Consider the following 10,061-nt stretch of genomic DNA (forward strand, 5'->3'; position numbering starts at 1 on the left):
TCCAAATTTTTTCCCTGTTTGCTCTAAATACTTCTGGTTTGTTACATAGCCTTAAAAGACTGCATTTTTTTTTCTAATGGAAGATAGTTTCCAGAAAATACTCTGTGTTTGGATTTAAAACATAATAAAGCAGAAAATATTTCTAGATTACTTTTATGCCTGTTAATAGTTCAAATTAATTTTAAAGCTACATAAAAGTTTTTTTTTTTTTTGTTTTAGTGGAAGGAATGATTTTTTATCTGTTATCAAAAATGTACTCTCATAGAAATTTTGGTGAGAGGAAGCTGTCCCTACTCTGCCCAAACTGAAAATCATAAGAAATTCCTTGTGTAAAACACCATGTTTCAGGCAGTCCTGGATAAAATGGCTTCCACCAATGATGGGGTGAAATGGATGCGCCAACCCCACTTTGGGGCTAACATCTGCTGGGTTTGGAAAGAAACATGTAACTCAGCCAGCTGACATGATACCTTTCATGTCCTGATGGTATCGGGCAGCAGAACCAGCAGCTCCCCAACACCACCAGCACTCCACTGCTGCTGCCAGTTCTCCATAGAGCCCATAAAGAAAACCAAGGTGGAATTTCATCTCAAGAGCTGTGGCTGCAGGTAGAAATCCAGCTGTGAAGCCTCAGTCCAGCATCTTCTCCAGCCCTTGTCCAGGAAGCCTGGTCCCTGTTGATTCACAGCCCAGAGATGGTGTCTATCATTAGGAGGCCGAAGAAAAGAATGAAGCTCATTTCAGAGTCATATAAGCCAATAACCTCTAAAGTCCTCCGCAGCCCAAGGCTTCTAGACTGCACAGTGGATAGAGACCTTGCCTTGCTTTGCCTTGCCAGCAGATGCCCTCCATTCCTCCCGTGGACATGGGGATGGTCAGGACTTGCTCCCAGCCCTGGGAGCCAGATGCTGTACTAGCAGATTAGCAGGAGGGTGCCCATCACAAAGTGCCGCAGCTGAAGCACCATTGTGAGTGCCCACCTCACACTGCCCTGGGCCCTTCTGGGGAAGCAGGTTAATGAGTACATGGAGCTGAACTTGTCCCCGGTGTTAAGACTGCTGAGGCCAATGGAGGTACCAAACAGCCCATGGGGTCTCATTCCTGAATTCAAGAGGTATGTAGCAGATGGAAGCATCTCTCCTGCAGAGAGAGCTCAGCACACAACATGCTGTCTCATAGCTGGTGTTTCTGGGCTTATCTCTCCATGGAGCTTTTCATGGGGATATCCCTGAACAACTCCAACCATGGATATTTCAGGATAAAAGGGTCTATGTTGGAGTTTGTTGGGAATAGCTGTCAGGAACAGACCTGTGGAGGTAGAAAATGTACTGTACACTACACTACAGCCAGCAGCACCAGGCGCAGAGCTAAAGCATGGTACACTGGTGACTGTTGCAACATGGGCATCTGCTGCCTGTGTGTTCCTCAACTGCAGCCCCAGCTGGAGGATGACAAGTACAACAGAGCAGCCAGAGAAGCCTTAAAGTGAGTGTTTTTCATCAGGCAACGTGTTTCCGGGAGCTCAGGTCCTGACGCTGTAGGTTGATTCAGAAATGAGCAATGCAAAGTTCCCAAATACAGGCTGAAAGACCTTTGTGCCATTGCCAGGAGAGGGAATTTGTTTGACTTGAGCCCTGGAGTGGGCATGCTGGGCTTCTCCAGAGTAAACAGATAGAATGGGGAAATGCCTCTGAAAGCCATAATTGACACAAGGCCTCTAAAAGGGACTGCTCCCAGTGGGAGGCCATGCTGCTTCAAGTTTCCTTGCTCTCCTATTCCCTGGAAATCACAGGTCATTGCTTACAGCCGCCTCCTCCCCACTAAAACTGTAACCAGCTAAGAGCCATAAAAACACCAAAGCACAGAAAGGCTGAGAATCTGAGTTGATGAGAAAGGACACACCAACAAAATGACCATGAAACCTCCTGGGAAGCAGTTAGGAGGAAGCAGGCTGGGACAGTGCAAGAGAAGAGTTCCTGGAGGAAGATGGTGAAGGCTTCAGAGGCAGCAGAGACAGAGGTGAAAGAAGGTCACTAAGACATCTAGCAGCCATGTGGAGAGGAGTTTCCAAGGAAGATTTCATGGCACATGCCAAGGCCTTGTCACCCCACTCCCAGAAAGGACTTAATCTCTAGTGCCCTTGATAATTTACACAATGCCCAGAGCAAACATTTATTTGCTACACCAGAGCAACTGGCATTCTCTTTTTCATTAAAAAAAAGGCTTTTAAATGAGAGCTAAAGAAGAAATGAAATTATGGACAGTCCTACTTCTGACCATGGTCCCAGCTCTTCCATTTCTGCTTCTGATGGGCCACGCTGAACAGGAGCTAATGAGTGTTCTACCCTCTCTGTGTCTCAGTTTCCCCACCTGTAAGAAGGAGATGACAGGACAGACACTCACCCCATAGGGCTGACACAGACTCTACCAGCAGTGGCTCTTCTGCAGTGTCACTCCATCAATAGAGGAACCTCTTGCTTACCAAAGGAAAAAAAGGGGGCTGAGGGTGATGCCAAAAGTGAATATGTTCCCATTGACCCTTGCCTTGGCAATGCCAGAGAACAGGGAGTTTCACTGGGAAGGCAACAAAGTTTTTTCTCCTTCCTTTTAGAGCAGATGAAAGGAGGATAAGAGTCACATTTGATGTAGAGTGAGTCATACGTAGGAATGAGACCTAAGACTAAGACAAGAGAAACACAGGCAAATGTCACATAAGAAACTGAACGGGTAGATCAGCTGATCTTTCATAATGAGCTAATTAAATATTTTATTATTATGTTTTTAGAGGCTTTTAGGTTCTGTGTTACATAATTTAATTACTGCAAAGAGCTCCAGGAATTAAATATTTGGGAAAAAAACTTTTGAGGATGAGTATTGTCTTCCTGTAAGCATGACTGGGATTTGCATGGACAGAATCTCCCAATGCCCATTTTAAGCTGGCAGGAATCTGAGGAAATGCAGAAGCAGCAAAGCGGGGATCAGAGGGAGCCAGTCTCTTTTGGAGCTTCTTACTCCCAGCACCCTGAAAGCTTTGGCAGATCCTGGTGGCATGAAACCCCACAGCCTATTTCCCACATTGAACTGGGAAAAGTCTTGACACATGGGTTAATGACAGCAAGAGCACCTAGCATCTGTTAGATGGGGAAAAATCTGTGAGACCCCATGGAGAACTCTGTCCACTTGCTGTCAGGTCCCTTACCACAGGGCCCTGGCAAAAGTCAGCATCACCCTGCCCTGGCTCCCCCTCACATCCCAGCCCAGCCTCCCCTGGTACAAGCTCTGGTCCCACATCTTTGCTGCCTCCATCCGCATCCAGGGGTGCTGAAGGGTTTCAGGGTCTCACTTGGAAGGTCTATCCACAGAAATGCTGCAGGAGTGCTGCTTTTAGCCCAGTGGAGCAAACTCACCACGGTGCAATGCCGTCAGCATCAATGGAGCCTCACAGAGGGTGAATCCTGCTTGCTCAGCCTCTCTCCAGCACCTGATCCCACAGGCAGAGAGCATGGAGATCTTTTTTCTCTCTCCCTCCTCCTTTCATTTCTGCCCATTTTTCATTCCTCCCATTCCTTCTTTCTGAATACATGGGTACAGCTCTGCTTGTAGAAATCCCACAGAGTTATTCCTGCTTCATCCCACAGTAGTTCAGCACAGACAGTGATCCTTTGATTTCTCCTCTTATACCCTTTCCAAGAAGCTAGTTCTTGGCACCACAGGGAGATGGATTATTTGATCTTTATTAATTTATTGAAGGGAAAGAAGAGGGTGGAAATTGCAATGAAAGGGACAGCCAGCAAGATGGCAAGGAAGAGAGGTTAAAAATGAAGTCATCATCTAATTGGCCCGCAGTGAATTATTCACATGTATAATCTTTTTTAAAAAAAAAAAATTCAGCACAAGGCAATGCAAGTAAATGCTGTTCATGTTTAAAAGTCATTTCCATAAGTAAGTGCAATTTCTCTACTGTTTGCCCCTGTTTAATGAAGTGAAATCTTGTTTGCATTCCTCCCAATTTCCCAACGAAAGGCGCCCAAGCGTTTGCACCAAAATTACTCGGCCCAAATTAAAACCCTCCAACACTTAAAAAAAAAAAGGAGGAAAGGGGGAAAAAAATCAGACTTATTTTTAAAATGCCTTAAGTGCATCCCAGCATCCTAATTTATTTTTAGACACTCGTTATTAAGAGTAGTAGTAAGTTTCCCTTTCTCTCTCGCTCTCTCTCTTATTTAAATGAACTTAATGGCAATAGATGCAAATGTCTGGAAGAGGAAAATAGTTAACATTTATTTATTCTTACTGTTGTCTCTTCCCTGGCTGGTGTCATTAGAACAGTTCGTTGCATCCCATTCGCTCCCATTAGCTCTGCTATCAGAGCCACCCAGCACGACTCCAGCACGGCTCGAAGTGCTTTCTGCGGCCCACATAGGGACTACATCATCATCTCCGAGGCACTGGCTTAATGACAAGAAAAAAAATCGGAATATATTGCACAGTGATCTAGGGAAACAACAACAAAACCCACCGCCACTGCCAGCGTCACCCGATACCATCTCCCCTTGACCCGGATCCATGGCCCTGCCTCTGCCAGGTGGGCAGACAGACAGACGGACCGGCCATGGCGCTGGGACAAACATGCCTTCACAATTCATTGATCTGGGCAATGTGCAGAGAAATACGCCAACGGGGACCCTGAGTGCTTGGAAACGCGCTCGGGAGGGCCCAGCGAGACTGGAATGGGTTCAAACAGCTGCTCGGTGCTGGCAGAGCCGTCTCTCCCCGACAGGGGGCTGCTGGCCGGCTGGCTCCTGGTTCCCGGCATGGGCAGCAGCAGACAGCCAGGGAGGGCTTGAACCCCTCACCGGATGAACCCCATTTTCCTCTAGTGCCTGCACTGCTCACCAGGAGGAGCTTTTCCTAAAGCAAACCAGACCAGCTCACACATGTGAGCTACTGAGTATGTTGGGGCCATGCGACCTGAGCTGTCAGCTCCAGTTGACAGCGTGTGCCACCCCACAGGGTGCATTGTCCTAGCCCACCAGCCACCCCTGCAGAGACAAGGGGCTTATCCCTAATCTCCCCCGGGGAGCAGTGGCCAGGGGCCAGCACTGTCAGGTGGCAGCACAGAGAGGCCGGTGCCCTGGTGCCTAGTAGAAGTGGCCAAAACACACCATCACCCCAAGCACTGGGCTCCTCTCCAACCCCCTGGTTGTGGAGGTGGAGATGACCCACACCAGCAGGGCAAAATCCCTTTGCAAGCAAGAGGGAGATGGCAGATCCCCTACCCAGAACACCTGTGGGTTTTGGGGTCTTCTGAGTCCCTCACCTCAGGTGACAGACAAGGGTGGCAGCAAGCATGGGAGAGGGAGACCAGGGCTCGGTGACAGCACCAGCTGACAAAGCAGCATTTGGGAGGGAGGACATCAGCATCTGCAGCGCTGACACGTAAGAGAGGCGGCAGCTATTGCAGGCGGGTATGGAGCCATACGAAGGGCCCTCCCCCCTCCATAAAGTTGACATTGTCTCCTGTGATAACTTTTCTGCTGAGGTAGGAGACACTTTACTGCAGAGTTGCACACAGCAAGTAGCTGCCCTCCCCCCCCGCCCCTTCCCATCCTCTCCCTCTCTCCAGCATCATTTACATCCTTAATTAGCTGTAATTCTGCAGTGCTCATTAGGGAAGGACTGGAAAATATCAAGGAGCCCACAAGCAGGGGGCTTCAGGGGAGAGGGAGGAAGACAGAGACACAGGCGTCAGGTTAAGAGGGGATGCCTAAGGCTGGATTGTGGAGCTGGGAGCTAGGAGCTACTTGCTTAATTCGGGTGGGATGCTTACACTAATTTGGGAGCACTGATCCAGTGATGAGGTTAAAGAGGTCACACTGTCCCACCTAGAAAGGCAGAAGGCTTGTTCTGAGGATAACAGCATCTCATCAAAAGCACTTGTTCTTACCGCCATGCTTGTAGGTGATGTCTCTCTGCTGGGTCATTCAGTGCCCCACACTCTTCAAGTCAATGGTCAGGTAGAGAAGGAGGAGGAGGGCAACCTTCCCCTCCAATGCAGACAGCTACAAAAACTTGTTTTGTCCTCAAGTCTTGTGAGGAATTACCAAGCAAAGAAGTTTCTCTGGAAAATTGCAGCTAACTAGGCTAAAGCACTTCTGTCAGGTGTGCCACTGTGCAGCAACCTTTTGATTGGAGAAAGGAAGACCAAAAAGTGACCCAGAAGAAAATCTGAATTAGTAGGTAATTGTTTATTTAAAGCAGATGCCCTCTTGATTTGAAACAAGAAGGGGTAAGCATTTTGAATATGATTTCAATTACCTAAAATAACAAACAAGCAAGAAATTAGGAGTTGAAACTATAGCCAAACTTTACATTCCTGGTTGTTGAATGAAATATATATTTCAGCCCCAAATGGGCGAACATTGTGAAGTTTTATTTTTGGTCCAGATATTTGATATAATTACTTTAGGGACCAGCAGCAGACCCAGGCAGTTCTAATCTGGACTCCTTTTTGCTCAGGAGTATACAAACACAGAGAAAGTCAAGTCCTCCCTCTGCACACCCTCAAGGTGTAAGACCATTAACAAGGTATTATTGCATCCTTCCCTTAGCTGGAGGACAGGGAACAGGGAGAGTAAGTGAATTGACCAAGGATATAAAGGAAATCTGTGGCAGAGCCAGGTGGTGACCCAAGATTTCATGTCTGTCTTTGAACTGCTGGTTACCAGCCACTCTTCCTTACACTGTAGCACATGGATTTTTGTATGCAAATTTGCCCTTGCAATTTTGGGCATATACTTGGCTATTTTTTAATTCACTGCCTAGCCACAGCTTTGCTTGAGGTTAGATGTGCATGTAAAAGTCTATCTGGGAATTCACTGAAGTTGATGAGTATGGTCTTACCAAGTCCATCCTGCTGCTTTTCACTTGCCTGCAATAATCTGAGCCTACAAACTGAGCTGTGATGGTGTGCCCCACCTAAGACTCAAAAAGACTTCCGGTGCATGTCAGACTATTAACAAACATATACACATGTGCATAAGTGGGCACTTTGAAGTATCTTCCTCTTTTATTAATATTTTCAAATTCCTGTTAGTGTTTAGATGAAACTTGAAATAACAGAGAATGAGAATAAGCAAACATGCCAGAACAAGTCAAGATAAAACCCCAGTGAAGTGAAACTTCATAGAAGTGCTTAGGACCTTTGCAAAATAGCATTTCAGTGATTTGTATCATTGGCTCTGAGGTTTAACACAGGTTAATTCCCTTTGCACTTATCTGAGACAACTTATTTACATCATTCAAGCAAAGAGAAATCTGACCCATATTTCTGTATTAACATCTGGCTTTTCTTGTAGAGTTTGGTACATAGATTTCTAAGGTCTTTACCAAGGAAATAAAATTTCCAGCTCCCCTCTACATGAAATTTGGCTTACAAAGAAGTAGCTGTGGAACAGAGACTGCCTGCATCTCGTTGGAATGCTTTAAAGAGCATCTTCTCTGCACTTCCAAGGCACCATTTAGTCAAGGTTTTCAATGACAAATTGACAATGACAAACCTTCAGAATGGATTTTGTCCGTTACCACCCTAATATTTGGGAATAAAAAAGATCAGAAAAACAAAAACAAACGCTAGATCCACGTGACTGCTAGAGATGGTACAGGTGGTACAAGGAAAATGTCTCATCATTACCTGGCTGTAGATGACAGGTATGCCCGTTGGTTTAGACTCACTCCCAGACATCTATGGAGGAGGGTGTAGAAGCAGAAAGAGCTCCTCCTGGTTCTTGCATAGCTCACAACTGCGAAGGCCAGCTCCTGGGCAACAGCTCACACTTGCATGAAGCCATCTGCACTCTCCTGCTCACAGCAGTCAGTGATTTCCTTCAAAATGGTTGAAAAGTATCTTTTGCAAATTGTTCATTAGTGGGTTCTTTGATACCTAGAGTACCAAGGAATGGCATCATTCCCACAGACTACTTGCCATCATTACATCCTCTTTCTGTACTTCATCCTTCTGCTCAAAAGCCTAGAGGAACAGCTGGAGCTTGCCTTTTGCCTTGTAGCAATAGTCAGAAATCCTGAGCTCAGACAAACTGAGTCTGGGATGAAGTGAGGCTCAGCAGATGTCTAGAAAAACAGGTAAAGTCTGAACCACAGATATTCAAATGTGAACCACCTTTCCCACAGTTTGGTTTCAGGGCTGGCTGTACATAAGATGAACCCAAGGCATAAAGGCGTGTTGTACACAACTGCCAGAATTGGCAACAAATCTGCACCAGGGATGGATGGCGCTGTAAGGGACAAGTAAGGAGGAACAACCTGACATGCACAGAACCAAGCTCTTTTGTGGGTGAATGTGGACAGGCACATGGGAGTTAAATTACATATGTGCATGCACATTTACGTTTTCATGTGTGTGTTGGGGTGTGTCTGATCCTACACATCAATTTGTGCAGGTGCCAGGAGAGGAAGGGGGACTCCCCAGGCTGCAGAGCAGCTGAAGTGTAGGCAAGAGTTTGTGGACTGGTTCTTAACAGCTTGAGGTGTCAGCTGTAAGGGTTATTTCCAGTACAGAGCATTTTCCCCTGCTAAGAGTCAAGGAAACCTCAAGTACTATACAGAGAATGTAACACAAAGGAAACATCAGGGAAGATTTCTATTCACTTAGCCTGTGGTAACTTGGGGAGAAGGCCTCACCCATGAAAAGAGACCGCTCGTGTAACATGTAGAGACACTTGGCTGACTAACTGGCATTTTTCTGCACTCCCAGACACAGTTTTAGAGCATCTCCTCCAGAAACAGGCCCTCTCTCAGCAGTGAAAGCCCAGCCTAACAGTGCCTCCCACTGAACCTGCTGTCTCAGCTGGCACCTCACTCCTTGGGCATCCTGATCTTTTCCGCAAGGACTCGCGTAGTGAGAAGGAGGGAGATTGATAGCAAGGAAAAGCAGCGGATGAAAAGTAAACTCACACTACATAAATTCTTACATGATTTTTATAAGGACACAACATTGTAACAACTTGCCAAGAACAACATCGAAATTATTTCAAGGTTTCCCATTTGTTTGTAAAGTGAATATTAAAAGTGCAGGCAGCAGTCTCCCGGTGTTCTCCTGGGAACTGTTAGTGTCCGTAGTAACGAGGTCATTCCTTTTTTATTAGGAGAAGGGTTTCTGTAAAGTTAAATGTGCTGACAGCCTTTTGCCTTTGATGTTGGGTTTCACCTCAGTCCCTCCTGCAGATATTGCTGCTCCTCCCTCGCAAAGACACATCCCTGACAAACAATCTCCCCTCTGTCTTCCCTCCTTGTTTGTTTAGATGCATGATAGGCAGCTCTGTTAAAGGGCAGCACATGAAGGCAGGCTGGTGTTTCAGTGGACGGGAGAGATGTGAGAGATTTGGTTGCTGTAATTAAGTCAGTCTTCATTCTCCCAAACTGCCGGGACTCAGTACCCTTCATTTTATTGACCAGACAGATAATTACAGTGACAGCAGCCACAAACCCCCCCGTTACAGTTGCACTAAAATTGCAGTGGTGCCACATTCAGATGAACATGGGACGCGCAGAGCCCCTGCCACAAAGTCTGGCCTGGAGGGGGAGGCGGGGAGCAGAACCCCAGCTCCATGCCTACCCACACAAGGCTCTCCTTGCTCTGCAGCTACAGAGATAAGTCCTCCTTCCCCAGTAGACTGGAAACACCCTTCCCCAGGAGGACATGCAGTTATCCCTGCTGCTGCCCTGTCTTAGTCATCACAGCTCCTGCTGAAGCATCTTCCCTGTCCAGTGACCTGGACATCCCTGTGGAGTGGTCTCCAAACACCTGTGTACTGTGCCTACCTGACCACGGCCAGCAAGGATGCTAAAACAGAGATGGGCTGTGGTTGCTCCATGGCACACAGCAAACAGTTGATCTGTGTAAAAGAAGGGACATCCAGTGGGGACAGCACCGACTTAGCACTTGTGAGACCCACTTCTGGGCTCTACCAAAGAGTTTTCCGAAGGTCCTAGCAAACTAACTAAACAGTCTCCGCAGCAAAAGCACAGGGTGGCCTCAAGAG

General features: G+C 46.8%; 1 long non-coding RNA gene across 3 annotated transcripts in view; it reads right to left on the reverse strand.

The window, feature by feature from the left end:
* The window catches only part of LOC110357147 (uncharacterized), a 53,346-nt gene that overhangs the window by 22,207 nt on the left and 21,078 nt on the right, over window positions 1-10,061 (reverse strand). For 2 of the 3 annotated variants that reach the window (XR_010473523.1, XR_010473522.1), the window contains exon 3: window positions 471-10,061. This exon is cut by the window's right edge and continues 7,326 nt beyond it. This is a non-coding gene — a long non-coding RNA (uncharacterized LOC110357147). The remainder of the gene's footprint in view (window positions 1-470) is intronic. The other variant, XR_010473524.1, reaches the window with a different exon arrangement.

This window comes from Columba livia, chromosome 6, assembly GCF_036013475.1.
Source record: "Columba livia isolate bColLiv1 breed racing homer chromosome 6, bColLiv1.pat.W.v2, whole genome shotgun sequence".
In the NCBI taxonomy this organism is placed as follows: Eukaryota; Metazoa; Chordata; class Aves; order Columbiformes; family Columbidae; genus Columba; species Columba livia.